The 19,843-nt window shown below is 38.6% G+C and overlaps 1 protein-coding gene across 2 annotated transcripts in view; it reads right to left on the bottom strand.

Annotated features, from left to right (window-relative positions):
* Positions 1–17,438: 17,438 nt before the first annotated feature.
* Positions 17,439–19,843, bottom strand: part of LOC149841964 (uncharacterized) — a 31,366-nt gene continuing 28,961 nt past the window's right edge. Inside the window, exon 6 of one of the 2 annotated variants that reach the window (XM_089998807.1) lies at positions 17,439–18,038. The gene's annotated coding sequence lies outside the window, so the exon portion shown is untranslated. The remainder of the gene's footprint in view (positions 18,039–19,843) is intronic. The other variant, XM_089998806.1, reaches the window with a different exon arrangement.

Here is a 19,843-nt window from a genome sequence, read left to right as displayed (position 1 = left end):
CTCTTTGAGGATCAATGGGTGCTGACGAACCTTCTTCCTTCATCTTCTTTTTTTTACTCTCTCTCTTACTTCTTCTTTCTCTGCACGTTGCACACAACCACTCACTATAAGAAAAATGTCAATTAGCGACGGATAGTAGCGACGGCATTTTTCCGTCGCCAATTAGCGACGGCTTAGCGAGCGTCACTAATCCGTCGCTAAGTTTCGTGATATTCACAGATGTAGCGATGGAAAATGGTCTGTCGCTAAGTCGTCGCAACGTAGCGACGGCTTAGCGACGGACCATTTTTGGCGCAACAACACGCTGCGGTTAGCGACGGATTGGGCGACGGCATTTTTCCGTCGCTACTTAGCGACGTCGTTAGCGACGGACATATTCTGTCGCTAAGGAGTTGTATATATTTACGCCGGCTTAGCGACGGAATAATTCCGTCGCCAATCTGTCGCTAATTTTCGCGTAAATCTGATCAGAACCCTTTTCCCTCTTTTCTTGTTTCCTCTCTCCCGCCCTCCTTATGCAGCCCGACGCCTTCCTCCGTCGCCCGCCGCCTGTCGCCCCGCGTTCCGCCTGAGCCGTTGCCCCGCCGACCGACGCATTCACCGCCGGATACAGGTTCGCCTGCCCTACCTACGTGTTTCAAGCAGGGGTTAAACCCCCTGCCTTTCCGGCATGGGGGGTTGACCTCCTGCCGTGCCAGAAACGCAAGGGTTTAACCCCTGCATTTCCGGCATGGGGGGTTGACCCCCTGCCGGAAAGGCAGGGGGTTTAACCCTCTGCCGTGCCGGAAACGCAGGGGTTTAACCCCTGCGTTTCCGACATGGAGGGTCGACCCCCTGCCTTTCCGGCAGGGGGTTAACCCCATGCCGGAACATGCAGAGGGTTAACCCCTTGCGTTTCCGGCAGGGGGTCGACCCCCCCTGCCTTTTCGGCAGGTCGACCCCGGCAGGGGGTCGACTCACTGGCGGAAAGGCTGGGGTCAGTTAACCCCCTATGTTCCGTAAGGGGGTCGACCCTCTACCGGAACAGCAGGGGAGTCGACCCCTTGCCGAAACAGCTTCCTTTTTTTGTGGCGACTTTTTTTTAAAACTGCATTTTTTTGTGCAGATTTTTCAACGGAACCAGCTCGTGCTCAGCTACCTGTGGTAAGTAAGTGACAAAAACAATGCAAATCGGGTAAATACCCGTGGTGAGTAAGTGATGCAAGTGTATCACATGTTATTTAATTTATTAGATGTAACACTTTATTGTTCTCACACTCACTTAGTTGTTGATATCTAGGGTTGCTTTGTTGGAGTTCGGAGATCATGCTGAGCATGATTTTAATGTATGAATATGAAAGTGTTCTTATTTTTGGAGTATGGAGTCCAAGCTAAGCATGATAGTAGTTAATGAGATATTGAAGTGTGTTTGCTGCAAGTACATGTTTGCTATTTGTTTGATATGAATGATTACGATGTATTGCAATGTTTGATGTAATTGTATCCATGCTTGCATGTAGTTACTTTCAATTTGATTTTGACTTCCATGTAAAATTTTATAATAAAAGCATGCTTCAAATGATTGTATCGTGTCATTAATAGTTTGCACATGAAAATATTAAGTTATCAATGCATGGATCAAAATTCTTGTTATTGTTTGACATAGTATATTGCATGATAAATTTGATATTTTCTTCATTGTAGCATTCTGATTGTCTGCCTCTCAGGTATAATCACATATTCAATTTTTTGTCTGCCTTAGAACACATATGAGCATAATCGAATCACATATATAACTTTTTGTCTGCCTAAGAACACATATGAGCATGTTATAATCACATATTCAGTTTTTTGACTGCCTTAGAGCACATATGAGCATGTTATAATAACATATAGAGTTTTTTTATTGCCTTACAGTACATATGAGCATGCTATAATCACATATAAAGTTTTTTTGCCTGCCTAAGAACACATATGAGCATGATAGAATCACATATAAAGTTTTTTTGACTGCATTAGAACACATATGAGCATGCTATAATCACATATTCAGTTTTTTGACTGCCTAAGAACACATATGAGCATATTATAATCACATATTCAGTTTTTTGACTGCCTTAGCACACATATGAGCATGCTATAATAACATATAGAGTTTTTTTATTGCCTTAGAGCACATATGAGCATGCTATAATAACGTATAGAGTTTTTTTATTGCCTTAGAGCACATATGAGCATGTTATAATCACATATAAAGTTTTTTTGCCTGCCTTAGAACACATATGAGCATAATTGAATCACATATATAACTTTTTGCCTGCCTTAGAGCACATATGAGCATGATAGAATCACATATAAAGTTTTTTGCCTGCCTTAGAGCACATATGAGCATTCTATAATAACATATAGAGTTTTTTTATTGCCTTAGAGCACATATTAGCATGCTATAATCACATATAAAGTTTTTTTGCCTGCCTTAGAACACATATGAGCATAATCGAATCACATATATAACTTTTTGCCTGCCTTAGAGCACATATGAGCATGATAGAATCACATATATAGTTTTTTGCCTGCCTTAGAGCACATATGAGCATGCTATAATAACATATAGTGTGTTTTTATTGCCTTAGACCACATATGAGCATGCTATAATCACATATAAATTTTTTTGCCTGCCTTAGAGCACATATGAGCATGTTATAATCACATATTCAGTTTTTTGACTGCCTAAGAACACATATGAGTATGATAGAATCACATATAAAGTTTTTTTGACTGCATTAGAACACATATGAGAATGTTATAATCACATATTCAGTTTTTTGACTGCCTAAGAACACATATGAGCATGTTATAATCACATATTCAGTTTTTTGACTGTCTTAGCACACATATGAGCATGCACAAATCACATATAGAGTTTTTTTACTGCCTTAGAATATATATCATTTATAATAGAATCACATGTAAATTTTTTTGCTTTGCCTGCCTTAGAGCACATATGAGCATGCTATAATCACATATTCAATTTTTTGACTGCCTTAGCACACATACGAGCATGATCGAATCACATATATAGTTTTTTGCCTGCCTTAAAGCACATCTGAGCATGGTAGAATCACATATAGAGTTTTTCTAGATGCCTTAGAACACATATGAACATGCTATAATCACATATTCAATTTTTTGACTGCCTTAGCACACATATGAGCATGATAGAATCACATATATATATATATATATATAACTTTTTGTCTGCCTTAGAGCACACATGAGCATGATAGAATCACATATAGAGTTTTTTTATTGCCTTAGATCACACATGAGCACATGATAGAATCACATATAGTGTGTAATTTATTTCATTATATTTTGTTTATCAATACTGACTGTTCTTTTCTTGTGTAGGCTGCTAGCGATAATCAGCGTAGTGGAGCTGAAGGGACAGATAAAGACAATGAACAAGAAGACGCACAAAATCTTGGCAATGATTAGAGAACTGTGTTGAAGAAGTTCTATTTTTTTATGTTTCCTAATTGTAATTGTTGAATTGTAAATAATTAAACTTGTTAATTTTAAAGTGGAACGATTAATTGTTGTAGATTCTTGTTATATGAAATTTTTTTTGTGGTTTGTTTTTTATTTACAGGAAATATAAATTGTACAGGAAATATAAATTGTACAGTTCTCGGTATTTAATTTTCAAATAATTTTTTTTTAATTTTTTTTCGTGTTTGCGACGGATTAGCGACGGAACCATCCATCGCTATTCATATTAATCTAGCGACGGCATAGCGACAGAAGTAAATCTGTCGCCAAGCCGTGGTCGCCATTTAATACCGGAGGATTGGCGACGGAATATAGCGCTCGTTATTCGGTCACAATTAGCGACGGACCTGGCGACAGAATAATTCTGTCGCCAGTTAGCGTCAAAATATTCGCGACGTAAGCATACTGTCGCCTCGTTGTCGCTAATCCGTCGCTACCCATGTTAGCGACGGATTAGCGACGGAATGTGGTCGTCGCTAATCTACTGCTTTGTTGTAGTGACTCTACTCACAACACTCTGCTCTTTTCCCCCCCAGCACACAGCCTCTGCACTCCTATTTATAGATGGCATAGAGCCTTCTAGATGTGAACCTTCTAGATGTGAGCCTTCAAGACTCATTCCAAAAACTGAAGGGGTTTTGGCCCTTCAACTTCTCTTGCATTAATGAGAAGCAGTGGGTGGCTATTCCACTTCCCCATATCATTAATGAGGGATAGGGATGGACCCAATAATCTCCCCCTCCAGCCCAAGGAGTACTCCAATACATCTAATCAATTGGAGTCCATGTCGGCCAGCTGCCGACATGTATTTTGTTTCTCCATCGATAAGGCCTTTGTGAGCATATCTGCACCATTATCATTTGTGGAGATCTTTACAAGATGAAGCAAATTTTTCTCAAACACATCTCGGATCCAATGGTACTTGATATCTATATGCTTTGACTTTGAGTGAAAACTTGGATTCTTGACGAGATGAATGGCACTCTGACTGTCGCAGTACACCAAGTACTTGTCTTGCTCTAAACCCAACTCCTTCAAGAATCTTTTCATCCATAGCATATCTTTGCAAGCTTCTGTATGAGCAATGTACTTTGTCTCAGAAGTAGACAAAGCAATACACATTTGCAATTTTGACTATCATGGTACAGCTCCCCCTGTAAAAATGAGTACAAAACCTGATGTGGATTTCCTTGTATCAATATTTCCAGCCATATTTGCATTTGTGTAACCTGTCAAGACAGGTGGTCCACCCCCAAAGCTTAAACAAACTTCGGAGCTTCCTCTAAGATATCTAAAGATCCACTTTATTGCTGCTCAATGATCTTTTCTTGGATTTGTAAGAAATCTGCTAGCAACACCTACTGCATATGCGATGTCTGGTCTCGTACATACCATCGTGTACATCAAGTTTTTGACTGCTAAAACATAAGGAACTTTCTTCATTTTCTCCTTCTCCTCGTCACTTGATGGACTCTGCTCTAAGTTCAGCTTAAAGTGGCCTGTAAAAGGAGAACCAACTGGCTTTGCATTGTTCATACTGAACCTTTTCAACACCTTCTCGATGTACTTCTCCTGTGATAACCATATCTTCTTGATTTTTTTATCACAAAAGATCTACATGCCCAATATTTTCTTTGTTGGCCACATGTCTTTCATTGCAAAGGTCTTACTCAGTTCCTTCTTGAGCTTATCAATTATAGACATATCTTTTCCAAGGATAAGCATATCATTAACATATAACAAGAGAATAACAAAATTCTCACTGAACCATTTTATGTAGACACAATGATCTGAAGTTGATCTATTGTATCCATTTTCAGTCATAAATGAATCAAATTTCTTATACCAGTGTCTTGGAGTTTGCTTCAGCCCATACAAGCTCTTTTTCAACCTGCGGACAAGATTTTCTTTACCTTTGACTTTGAAGCCTTCTGGTTGCTCCATGTATATCTCCTCCTCCAAATCACCATGGAGGAAAGCAGTCTTCACATCTAGCTGCTCAATCTCTAAGTTCAGGCTAGCAGCAATACCTAGAGCAACACGAATAGAAGACATTTTAACAACATGAGAGAAAATCTCTTTAAAGTCAATACCTTGCTTTTGACCAAAGCTTTTCACAACCAATCTGACTTTGTACTTTGGTTGAGAACTTTGTTCTTGAGTCTTTAACCTGAAAACCCACTTGTTCTTCAAGGCCTTTCTGTCTTCTGGTAGTTCTACCAAGCCATAAGTGTAGTTCTTATGCAATGCATCTATCTCATCATGCATAGCTATTAGCCACTGCTCTTTCTGCTCACACTCATGTGCTTCCTGGTAACTCTTCGGTTCACCTGCATCAGTAAGCATCACATACTCATGTGGAAAATACCTTCTGGAAGGTTGTCACTCTCTGAAAGATCTTCTCAGCTGGGGTTCTGGAGGTGGTTGTTCTCCAACTTCTTCCGGCTCAACATGGCTTGCAGGTAAATCAACATCAGCCTCTGCATCATCTTCCTGCATTGCTCTTTCTTTAACTTATGCCACTGGAGGAATAACTGGATCCAAGTGGATAGATCTACCTGCAAAAGTCTAAATTGGCACCTCTTTCTTGATATCTTCAAGTGTCTGGTCTTCAAAGAATACCACGTCTTTGGATCTGAATACCTTCTGCTTCTCTGGATCCCGTATCCTGTAGTTGAATTTAGCATCACCATATCCCAGAAAAATGCATTGCCTTGCCTCATCTTATCATCAAGCTTGGACCTATCTTCCTTGGGGATATGTGCAAATGCCCTACATCCAAATACCCTCAGGTGCTTATAAGACACATCATTTTCTGACCACATCCTATCTGCAACATCATTTGCTAAGGCATGAGCAGGAGACAAGTTGATCACATCAACTATTGTCCTTAAAGCCTCGCCCCAAAATTTCTTTGGCAGCTTGGATTGTGCAAGCATACACTTGATTCTCTCTGTAATTGTACTAATCATCTTTTCTGCAACTGCATTGTGTTGTGGGGTACCTGGAACTGTCAACTCATGGCGAATTCCATAAATTTTATAATATTCATGTAATTGACCTGTGTACTCAACACCATTATCTGACTTGATGCATTTTAGTTGTTTTCTTATTTATCTCTCAACCATAGCATGAAATTGCTTGAATACATCAAGAACCTGATCTTTGGTTTTTAGAGGGTATGTCCAAACCTTCTTGGAGAAGTCATCTATAAAAGTAACAAAATAAAGTGCACCACTGAAAGTTTTCACATCAGTAAAACCATTAACAGTTTTTGTTCTTAAAGGACCACAAACATCAGTATAAACTCGTTCCAAAATATGAGATTTTTTGTGAAAGACATTTCTAGCAAAAGATACTCTATGTTGCTTACCAACTAAGCAACAAATACACGAGTTTAGATATGTGCCTTTTAACTCTGGAAGTTGCTCCCCCTTAGCAAGAATCTGCAAGCCCTTCTCACTCATGTGGCCTAATCGACTGTGTCACAAATCAATAGAAGAGTCATCAGCTGTATTAAATTGTCCCTTGTATACCTTGCCTTGCATCTTATAAAGAGTATAACACCTCTTTTCTCTAGCTTGAACCAATGATCCGCTGCTGAGTTTTCACTGTCGTTGGCTAAAAACACTGTTTTTGCCCTTTTCAACAAGCTTTCCTACTGAAAGCAAATTCAACCTTAAGTCTAGAGCATGTCTGACATCCTTGAGTACCAACATGTACCCAAGACTGGTCTAAAGATAAATATCTTCAATCCCTACAATTTCTGATGTTTTTGTGTTTCACATTCGGCCAACACCAAAATTATCAGTCATGTATGTACTGAAATACTCTCTCTGTGGTGTGCCATGGTACGAGACTCCTGTGTCTATGACCCAATCTGTATCCTGGTACACACAGATACATGGATCACTAGTAGTAGACAAAATCACAAGCTCACCTTCAACTATAGTTGTGGTATCTTCTTTGGTTTCTGATGTTTCTGTCTCTTTCTCTTTTTTCTGATTTTTCTTTGGCTCTTTGCTCTGATTCTAGAAGTGCTCTTTCTTTCCACAATTGTAGCAAGTGATGTCATTCCTTGACCTGAACTTGCTCCTATATCTGCGGTCATTTTTCCTGTCTTTTGACCGACCCCTGCCTTTGGATGAACTCACCATCAATCCTTCACCAGAATCCTCATTCGGTGATGGTCTTCTTCTAATTTTATTTGAAATGAGCGTACATGTGACCTCTTCCATATCCAATGTTTCTTTTTCATAAATTATAGTTGTCACAAGATGCTCATAAGATGGTGACAATGAGGTTAGTAACAACAAAGTTGTATCCTCATCTTCAAGTTTAACATCCAGACTAAACAAACCAACAATAATCTTATTAAACACACTAAGATGGTCAAGAATGGGAGTATCTTCCTTTATACAAAGACTATAAAGTTGTTTCTTGAGGTGTAACTTGTTGGACAAGTTCTTGATCATATAGAGGCTCGCTAGCCGCAACCATAATTTCGTCGTTGTTCTCTATTCCATCATGTTACATATGACTTCATCTGATAGACACAACTCAATCACACCGGCGGCCCTTAAGTCAAGATCATCTCATTCATCATCAGTCATGGTCTTCGACTTATTCGCCTTCCCAACAAGGGCCTTGTGCAACCGTTGTTGTGCAAGTAGAGCCTTCACCCTTCTTTGCCATAAGGAGAAGTTTTTTTTGCCATCAAACCTCTCCACCTCAAACTTGAAGCTAATTGACTTGGAAGACATGATTTTCCACGAACCTGATCTGATACCACTTGTTGAGTAATAAAGATAAAAAAATTATTTATGCAAAAGCAATATAGGATCTAACAAAAGCACAATCAAATCACAACACAAAGGTTTACGTGGTTCGATCAACACGGCCTACATCCACGGGGCACAGAGAATAATTCACTATAATAAGAGTAGAGAGTACAATGTAGACAATACAATGTCCAATAACTTGCCCAAAGCTAAAGAGAATAAGAACAAAGAAATCACAGAAAGAGAGGGATACAAGATTATCTCTCGAGTGCACAACCCGAGTCAAAACCCATACTACAACCAACACCACTCTTTGAGAATCAATGTGTGGTGACGAACCTTCTTCCTTCATCTTCTTCTCTTTACTCTCTCTCTTACTTCTTCTTTCTCTGCACGTTGCACACAGCCACTTTGCTCACAGCACTCTGCTCTTCTCCCCCCAGCACACAGCCTCTGCACTCCTATTTATAGATGGCATAGAACCTTTTAGATGTGAACCTTCTAGATGTGAGCCTTTAAGATTCATTCCAGAAACCGAAGGGGTTTCGGCCCTTCAACTTCTTCTGCATTAATGAGAAGCATTGGTGGCTATTCCACTTCCCCATATCATTAATGAGGGATAGGGCTGGACCCAATACCACATGGTTTGGATTGAGGACTCCTAACTCTGCTCTAGTTACCAAACAACAGTTTAAGGGAGTGTTTGGATGACACCTAAAACCACGTTTAACCGGTTTGGGTGTCGGCCAAGCCTAATTTTTGCAAAAAAATGAGTTTTACTTCGGTTTTGTGAAAACGAGTTGACCCCTAAGTTGATAATGCATATTGAAAACGAGATGTTATCCTGATCAAATATTGGATTCATGTTTGGCGTTTATACTTTTTATTTGGATCTTTAGCTTGTATATGGATATAGATCAAAGGTGTAGTGGTAAAGTGCTTGGGCTACCAATGAGAGATTATAGCTTCAAGTCCTAGTGCAGCCAGTTCTTTCTAAAGGTAGAAGGTTAGGATTGTCTCCAATCCGCCCCTCCCCAGCATCTTGGAACATAGGGCGGCATTGGGTATAGCCCATCTATGTATTTGATTTTTCGGAAATGAAAACCTACAAAATACAAAACCTACTAAATGAAACATGATAGTGGATTTTTGGTATTTTTTCAAAATTCTGCCCCCCCCCCCCCATAGATGTGTTCAATTGATTTACTAGAAATCGATACTTGGATCATGCATTTTGGATGAAAAAAATAGTATTTGGAGACTCGGAAATTTATAAAAATTGTAGGCTGTTGAATTTTTTAAGCTTATAAAAACATATGCATGCATTGGAATCAAATGTTCCAAAAAGTTATTCCTATAAAAACAAGCATATAGATCACATTGGTCAGAATTTCAAAAAAATACAAAAATTCTTGAAATCCAATAGAATGTTTCATTTAGTAGGTTTTGTATTTTGTAGGTTTTCATTTCCTTTTGATTTATATTTAGAATTTAAGTGTAGAAAAAGGAAGTTTAGCCTGATTAAAAAACTTACAAAAATTAGGATGTTTGAGTAAAAAAAGGAAGTTTATCCTAATTAGAAAGCTTACAAAAATTAAGATGTTTATGTCTATCAAAGTTAGAACCTCTCATCTATAAATAGATAAGAGGTGTACAATCATGTAGGCTGAATGATTTCTAGATATTGTTAGTTGTTACTTCTTAATTTCCCTAGGTAATTGAATTTATAGTTATTTTCGATTTTTTTTTAATATTCTAGAGCAATTTTGTTTTTTTATCGTATACATGAACTTCAAGAGCAGCCTTCTTGCAGCCTTGCATCGGGTGAGCAGCAAAAGTTGAAACCAAATCCAAAAAGTTTAGAATTTTAGATACTTCATGATAATCAAACTGATGAATAGCATCATCATTGGTGGCCATGACAATGGCTGTTGATTGATCATAACAATGGATGGTGAAGATGTTACAGCATTTTACGGTGATTCGGCAGATCACTTTATCTGCTCTTCACGGAGACAGGCATGACTACCATCAGTGCTTTCACCATGTTATCCTAATTAACCGAGGTTCTACACAAGGCTAAACTCAAGAATTGGCCAAACAACACCTGTCCGAGCCCCCAAAATGGTAGCTGGCTTGGGGAGAAGGTGTTGACTCTTTCGGCTCAGGTTCGACTTTCATCGATGTGTGAGTACCTTTAATTAACTGGTGGGCTCCGATCGAAAGGGCTTGGGCGTCAGTAACCTCGGGGTTTTTCTGGCAGCCGGACGAGACCATTAAGCCAGGTTTCCAGTTTTCAGAGAGGGTTCCTTGTCATCAAGAAAAGATTTGTCCAAACGACTGACTAAATCCTGACAAGTTCAACATGCCTACTTTCGAAACGAGACAAAACTCAATATAAAAGCACTATGGAACCAGTCCATTTTGCCGACAACTTAAAAGGACTTCATTAACACGTTTGGCTGTTTCATTAATTATGAGAACTGGACGACACCCTCTTACTTTTCTTCAGTTTTTTTTTTTTTTTTGAAAGACAAGCTGGGATTAGGTAGACCCCCACCCCCAACACCAGTTATTACTCAACGTACCACTGGGTTTTGAACCTGGAACATCCCACCACAAGGAGACGTGCACTGACAGCTCCTACTAACCACCCGTTGGTTCAGTTTTTGTTATTTGATAACTCGAAGAAGCCACCGTTACACGCTGACTGTGGCCCTGTTTTCATGTGTGCAGTGTAAAAAGTCCATGATTTCTCTTCCCTGCCCACCAGGAATAGTTTGCATTAGCTTTGACCTTGCGGCAAGGGACATGCATTGTAGGTATACTGCTCGTGACATTCTTCAATTTGGATGCCTTAAGCCGATCCAATTGTCATGTGTGTGGAGCCCTTGTGGGGACTGTTTTTTGAAGTCTTTCTTTTTCTTTTTTTATAGCAGAGAGTGCTACCTGTTATAGAAAGATACCACTGGGATTTGAACTTGCAACGTCCCAACACAAGATTACATGGAATAGCTGCTCATACTAGACAAGCGGAACCTCCCTTGGTTATTTTATGAAGTTTTACTCAATGAACATGTAAAAAACTCAAGCAAGCAAGGGCACACAGACACACATGCAAGCATTCTTTTGTTGGTATAGTTATTTTATTAGTTTAATGCTGCAGTTGTTGGGGTTGTAGCCTCATAACGAAAACCAAGGGAGAAAGAAATTTAATTTCGATATCAAGACTCTCTCTCTCTCTCTCTCTCTCTCTCTCTCTCTCTCTCTCTCTCTCTCGTTTTGGGAAGTTTTTCATAAAAGCATCACGTATGTAGCCTCGTCCATTGATAAAACAGCATAACAAAATGACAAATTTTAACCCTCCTCCCCCAAGGCTGCTCCTTTGCTTTGCCTACCCTCCGTAAATTGAAGAACCAACACCTCTCTCTCTCTCTCTCTCTCTCTCTCTCTCTCTCAGGGTGGTGACCCATTGCAATAAAGACCCCACCAACTTTACAATAAGTGGGACCATCCTGCAACCTATATAGTTTAGGTGTGGATGCAGACTTCTTGTTGGCTAATTTATCATGTTTCCAAATAGAGAAAATGGTTTTCGTTTGCGAATTCTTATTGACCCATATTTGGGTCTAAGCCTCATTTTTCTGACACTGACTTGTAGGTTTCATACTTGGAAATAACGGCCCCACAAACAATAAAGGCATCCATTAATTTTCGATTCCTGTAAAGCTATGTTCTTTTATTAGTTTCTCCTGTCTGCCTTTTGGTGAATTTTTTTATCTCCACAAATTTGACTGTTGGTTCCTCTTCCTGCCATTCTACCATCCATGTATATGTACCTACTGTTTCAACTACTAGTTTTTTTTTTCTTTTTTCCTTTTTTTTGAGTAATTTACATATAAGCACCTAAGGTATGACGAATTTATGCACTGCCTCAGTTTCCACATATTTAAGATAAATGTCAACCTTTTAAGACAATCTCCTGAGTTACTTCTTATATAACCTAACTCTAGTTATCTCTTTAAGAACGACACTTTTATCTTTTTTCTTTAAATTATTGAATGTTTTTTCATATATTTTCTAGCAAATAAGTAATTTTATATGGTAAAGGTGACAAAGCAGACATTTGAGCAACATAGGTAGGTTATTCCTCGTAGGGATGCTTCTCCCAATCAAAGTCGTTTGTTATGATGTCATTGGAGTTGCCCTAGAGCCTCAGATAAGGATAAAAAAATCTAACAGTCTAAGCTAGATAGAAATTTCTTGTTCACATATAGTCCCCTAACATGTGAGAAATTTACATTTAGATGCCTCAGTTTTCAAATATTTAAGATAAACACCTACATTTTCAAAAGAATTGCTCAGATTAGATGACAGACCGAGTTACACATTTATATTATCTTGCTCTAGTTAACTCTATAAAATGGCACTCTTAACCTTTCCTTTCCTTTTTGAATGACACTATTGTAGCCCTTATACATACATATATATATATATATATATATATATATGAGAGGGAGAGAGGACCTTTATATGCTATGGTCGCCCTTACCTACAATGCCTTTTTATTTTTTCCATTTTTTGGTCATTTTTCATAAAAATAACCTTACAAATGTGATCTACATGTTTCACTTTGTAAGAATTGGCTCCTGAATCGTCCCATTATGACATTTAGGATTTTATAAGACTTTAAAAATCAAAGGTATACAATGTGTGATACTTTCTTGGATCATAAAATTGTGTATTTCATTGAAAAAACAAGATACAAAAATCGGTTCTCACTATTTTGAACATGTTGAATCCATTCATGAGGTTGGATTTTTTCAAAACAACATGTGCATAGAAGATCCAAATTTAATTGTACATATTCACACCATTACTAAAACATTACCCATATATATAAATATATATGGGCATTGGGCCAGCCCAAGCCCGTTAAGAGCTCGGCCCATCGAGTTTTAAGTGTGGCCCGGCCCATTTATTAATGGCCCAGGTTTTGGCTCGGTTCTTAATAGGCTAGGGTTTGAAGAATAGCCCATTTGCTCAATGGACCAATATTCAACTGGTCAGTCCAGTCCGACCCAAACGCATTTCTTGGTTAATTTTGAATAAAGTACATAAATTAATTCTTATAATACCAAAAGTAATGAATTAAATGAAAGATTAATGCACGCATCTAATTATCTTTATATTTCTCATATAATCAATGCAACTAATGAGGTAAATTGTAATAGTTATCAAGTTACTATGCAACCAGCTACTAAAAAATTAATTACGTAGCTCAGGCTCATCGGGTTGGCCCGGTAGCCCACTGGGCTGACCTGGGCCAGGCCTATGTATGACCTACACCCGTCCCATTGCCCATCCCTATATATATCACTGAAGTGATTAAAAGTAATTAAATTCACTATACATTAGCTGCCTATGTGAAAATTACCCATCTTTATATTATCATTTCTCTCTTTTTGGATCCAAAACTTTATGTAAGGACCAATTATTGACATGGGCGATTAGTTATCTGCCAAAAGCAGGAAAATAACAAAAGAAGCAAGATGCCAAGTAGAAAATGCACAAGCCAACCTTCATAAGATCTGTCAATAAAAGTAAATAGAGAAATATCCAACCACATTGACCTGATCTAAAAATGACATGGATGCAGAATGACCGATTTCTGATTTCTGATCACCAACTAGCATCCACTCAATTTAATTTAGCTGGAGAACTCAAGATCTATCTTTATCTCTAGCAGTAATATTTGTCAAGTATGGACAAGAATCACCCAGTTGTGGGACAATGCCTATATCATGTCATCATCCTTTTTAATACAAGAAAGATGAGTCCAACCGACATAAAAATTCTGACAGTTGTTGGGTGAGGTCAAATCGAGAGAGAGAGAGAGAGAGAGTATCGATATACGGATAAAGAGTGGATATAAAAATTCTAGTACCGTCTTTAGGTTTTCCAAGCAACATTAATTACATAAGAGAAGAAAAATAAGTCTATCACAGTTTGGAAGTGTAATATGGATTATGCAGACTATGAATTTACCATTGAGGGCAAGAGAATGGATTTTGTGTAATGATAAGAAAATATTAGAATGAATTACAAAACTTAATGAGTACATCTCGAATTATCATGTGCAAAACTCGAAGAATAGTTATTTTTTTATGTAGATATGGGGTCATCAAAATGGTCTATTATTAATGGGGAGTTTTTATTAGAAAACTTTCAAACTCATATTTGCAGGTGTTTTTCGCTTGATATAAGTCAGTAAATGTGTTAATCATAGTTTATTCAGCTGAAAACATGTATTAAATTAGGCAACTTTCAGCCTCATATGTATTTTTAGGAAAAGAAAAAAACAACAGCTGAGATCGCACCTAAACTTAATAATATATTCAAGTTTTTCCATTAAATCAATTCGATCCAAAAGATGTTTGGTAAATAATGACATATTTTTATTGGTTCAGATGAAACAAAAAACACTTGCAACTATGATTTTTGAAGGGTCCTAACAAGTGACCTAACTTTTTGGGGGTATGATGATCCATGCACTCTGCAATGCAACTCTCATAATGCATATAGAGTTTAGTATTGGTGTTGACCTAATGGTTTTATTAACAAAAGTTGATACATAACCACTTTTTAATTTTTCACCATTTCCTGACATGAGGGATAAAAAAAATCAAGATTTGCTACAAATAACTCTAATAAACTATAATGACAATTATATTTATATTCCCATGGTAATTTTGCTTTTATGCTTAATTCATCTGTAGACCCTGACGAGAGAGAGAGAGAGAGAAATAGAGATTTTGGACAGTAATGTAACATTGCAATCCCCAATAATATCCCTACATTCTCCTTATTCTCTCACCTTTTTATTTTATCCCAACTTTTAGAGAATTGATAAAGTGAAATACACTCTTGATATTAGATATCCTTCTACTTCGGTGTCTTGTCTAAATGGGCAAGCAAAGTTTATAGTGTAGAACAAGTGGCCATACCCTTCATGGAAAGTCAAGACAAAGTTGGTGGTCAAATCAAGAAACAAGTTTGAAAAAGTTGTATTTCTTGATGCGGATATTGGATCAAGATGCATTGAAAAGCATATTAGGACATTATGAGGTGCTAAAGGATTTGAAGGACATTATGCCATTTAAAACCTTCGATTGTTATTTTTTCTAGGGCCGAAATTTATTTTTAAAGTGTTATTTATTTCTTTAATAGTTTGTGGTTTTGAGTAGTTTGGTAAATTAAGAAGTTTACTCTAGGTTTTTGGTTTTCTTTTAATGCAAAAAAAAATGTGATTTAAGAGTTTTATTTGTTGGTTAAGTTTCCTGTTCAAATTAATAGTTGAAGTCTATATACGTGGGTGTAATAAACTTCCTTATAACCAATCCATTTTTAAATGCGTAGGGATAGGGGGTCCTAACACTAGCCCAACTGTAGTCTTCTTTTTCACTGGGGTGCAATTAAAACCACAGTTGGGGCTAAAGTGAGAATGCTAAGGGTGAATCGGAATACTCATAGGAAAGGCTTGCCCTCTCTCTCTCTCTCTCTCTCTCTCTCTCTCTCTCTCTCTCTCTCTCTCTCTCTCTCTCTCTCTCTCTCTCGTTTGGATAGGTGAAAAGAAAAACACTGATTTTCTGATTTCCAGCTCACAATCAGTTGCCCTAAAGGGGTTAGGCATAGTGGGATGGGACTTAGGCTGCTAGGCAGATGGTTTAGATTCAAATCCCATGGTGTCACCCTTTGCACAAGCAGAAGCGCGGCAACTCCCTGGGGGCAAGGGGTAAGCCAACGGAAGTTTTAAGGTGACTGAACAATGATCATAAGTAAGGCGGAGTCTGATTCTATGGGCGGTTTTTCTTTGTAAAAGAATACAATCTTTTTTTTAATGAGGAACAGGGAAACCACCTCATGATCACCTAGTCGCCAGCTTACAGTCAGTTGACTCAGACCTTTTTTGCAGCATCAGTTAGCGTAAAACCCAATATCCACTCAGTACGCCCACTTTGGCCTTGCTGCGAGAGAAATGCATTGCACGTTTTGAACTCGTGATGTCTCTTTAACTTGGTGATTTCACAAACCACACCACCTAGCCAAATGAGCAGAGCCCTCATGGGCCTTTTTCACATTCTCCTTAAAAGCATTTGGTGCATATTAAAGCCATTCACAACAGGCAACAAACAAAATGAGATGACCCGTTAATGAAATGAACGGAGAGAGAGAGAGAGAGGCCTATGAGCAAACTCCTTGAACAAGATACCTCACACGACACACTTGGTGGAGCATTTCACCCATCAGTTTGAAGAATAACTTAAAATTCAAACCAGGAGAAGAAAATGTTATAAACAGCCAAATTTCTTGGCTTTACAAATGTTTGTAACATAGATGCAAGATGGGCAAAGCAACCAGGTCACAGATGAACAAGGTCTGACAAGAACCAGATCAGATAAATTGGACGCCATGAAACCACTTGATTCCTGCCTCTGCAAATTACAACCACAACTTACTCGTGCTTAGTGAAACTTGAGAAAAATGCAAGTCAGTGAAACACGAGAAAAATGTATCACTTGTAACTCACTTGAGAATGATTCTCCCTAGAATCCTATCAAGTAGGTCTCTAAACTGACCATGCGACCAACAATTACAGCTTTTGGATTCTCGACTACGATTGCTCATGGCACATGTGACTGAAGCAAACACACCACCCAAACCATACTCTGATAAGATTTATGTGCTCAGCCAGTCATCCTTCAGCAAATGGTTGCTTCAGCTTTTAACACCGCCCCCCTTCTGTGCTTACCTCTCCCGATAGACATCTCCAGCTTTCTCCTCCAAACATTATTCCTTATTTTTCATTTGTATTTCGTTTCATAGATCTGATAAGCACTATACCTGAGCGTGTACCCTTGGCAGATAAAACTTATATTTGTTTTAGTTAAAAATTAGCTACGACATCTTCATTCTTTTATTTTCAGTTCTAACAAAATGCCAAAATACAATTTCATTATTGTTTGATATCAAATATAGGTATACAACCTTTTCCTGCATAAAAAAACACCATGAGAGTCGAGTCGAGTCCACAAACAACTCATGGTAATGATAAAAATAGTGATGTTAATAATAATCAAGAAGTTTTTTTTAATGAAATAATAATCAAGAAGTCAAGTTCGAAATTAAGCTTGTACGATACAAAGATCAGAAGCAAAAACAAGCCAAACTTGGTAGGCTAAGCTCAAGGTAAGCTGGAACTCGAGCTTGAACTTGATATTTCTTAACAAACCAAGTCTGAACCACCAAAAATTTGATTCAGATCCACTCCTTTGCACGGTTGAATCTGTCAAGGAGAGCATGCTTCGGTGCAGATAGGAAAGTCTGTACCAAACAGCTGCAGCATAACCCACATGAAGAACCTTCTTGAGTCACCAGCCCATGGACCACAAATGGCCAACAGAAGATGCATCAAGAGCATGGCACGGTTTCTGCATAGAACGATCAGAGGCTGTGGCCTATTTCAAACTTTCTGACATATCTCTGGCACGTCCTAAACCTGTGAGTTGCTTCCATGTAGCAGCCACATCATTTCCATACAAAACAGTAAGCGCAGGCATGCTGAGATCACTTGACAACAGTAGGAAGAACTGTTTTATGTTTCACCTCATCATCGCTTACAAACCTGAAACCAGCATCTTCCACTGCCACAACAAAACATTCAAGCTGCAAATAAAATTGAAGCATTTACACAATAAACCAAAGGATTCAAAGTTAAACTTAAGAACATTGGAATTTGTAATCAAGGTGGTAAAGAAATCAATAAAGGTTGATCAAGATCGTCAAGTACACTATACAACACCTTTGAAGTAGTTGTGCTTCCTTCTCAACCAGCAAGCACATAGTGAAACCTCATATCAAACCCAACTACAAAGACATTTTGTGAGAACCACCCTTTACTATTGCAAAACCACGCTTACACATCTCTTGGTACATGTGCAGGAATGTGTAACATCAGGGCTTGTTTGATGGAACATCCCGGGCATCGCGCGGGATGCTGCTGCCATCAAACAAAGGAAGCGGCGGACCCACACAATGCATGTCCGCCGCCGCGTCTCAAGAACGTATATTCACCATTCCACCCCCAACCCCTTATTACGAAAGTAACAGGGACGGGAGGAACAAAAAAGCAAAAAAGAAAATCGGGGGGAGTTACCCCCCAACACTTTGTTCAAAGTCTCGCTGCCTCACCCTTGACCCCGGAACTCCGCTCTCTCTCTCGCCTCTCTTACCCCCGACCAAGGAGCTCCCCTACGATGGTCCCTAAGATGAGTGACGCCTCCCAACGAGCCTGTCTCCAACGACCCTCTTGAAAAGAAGTCTTTTTTGGTTCTCTAATCTAAGTCGGGTCTGGACCCGATTTCTGTAATGGATCGGATCCAGATCCAATGTGATGAATGTCTGTTGTAAATATGTATATTATTAGAGGGTATTTTAGTACCCTAAAAAGGTTATGTATTAGTTATATATTAAACCTCTAATAGAATGAAAAACATGCTGGAATCGATTGACGTGTTTTGCAGCCTCTTCTTCTCGTTTTCTCTTTCCTGCACAGGTGAATGCAGAGGTCTTCACTTTCCAACATGGTATCAGAGCAGCGTTGAATGTTGGGCCTGAGATTGCTTTCCAGAAAGATTGCCCCTATCCAACTCTGCGTGAACTCTGTGTGCATCTTCTTCCTTTCCTCCCTATTCTACTTCGGCCCTGGTAAGAACCCGACTTCCTTTCAGATCTGGTAACCCGACCTCTGGGTACGTCTCCTCCTTTTCAAATCTGGTAACCCGACCTCTGGGTATGTTTTCTTCTCCTTTTCAAATCTGGTAAACCTCTCAGCGTGCGTTCTCTTATCTTCCTTTCTGTTCTGTCGATGTGTGATTATCTTCTTCAGAACTGATTGTCCTATAATCAGTTAACTGATCCCAGAGGTGTTCACTTAAATCTGCATATTCAATCGTTAAGATTAATGCTTGTGGTGTTTCTTTCTTTTTTTTGAATTATTAATTGTCCTATTTCATGTTTATCAGATCTGAAACCACTTCCACGTTTTGATATTCATTATTGAAATGCTTTAAGTCTGGATACTATACATTTAAAGATCAATATTGTGCTGCCACAGTTTGCAATATTCTGTTTCACTTTTTCATATTCCTCTGTGCGATTTTCATGTCGTGTCTCGAAAACTGTTTAATCAGTTACCTATCTGGTCATACCCGAGTATAATAAGTCTGTTTTAAAAAAAAAGGGGGGGGGGGGGCAGGATACTCGGGTGACTGAATTTTGTTTGATTCAGACTGTTCTTTTCATTTTCTTTACCAATGGACTCAACCTTCCCACAGTCAGGCCTTTCCTCCAACTTCCTTAGCCAATTGGTCTCTGAAAAGCTGAATAATTCCAACTTCTTGACTTGGAAAAGGCAGATTGTTCCTTTTATAAGGAGCCAGGATCTCTCTGGTCATCTGGATGGATCAGTC

The sequence above is a fragment of the Nuphar pumila genome, chromosome 3 (assembly GCF_984573655.1).
Source record: "Nuphar pumila chromosome 3, dmNupPumi1.hap1.1, whole genome shotgun sequence".
Classification (NCBI taxonomy): domain Eukaryota; kingdom Viridiplantae; phylum Streptophyta; class Magnoliopsida; order Nymphaeales; family Nymphaeaceae; genus Nuphar; species Nuphar pumila.
The sequence above is the reverse complement of the archived record's forward strand: the minus strand, read 5'-3'. Positions and strand labels throughout refer to the sequence as shown.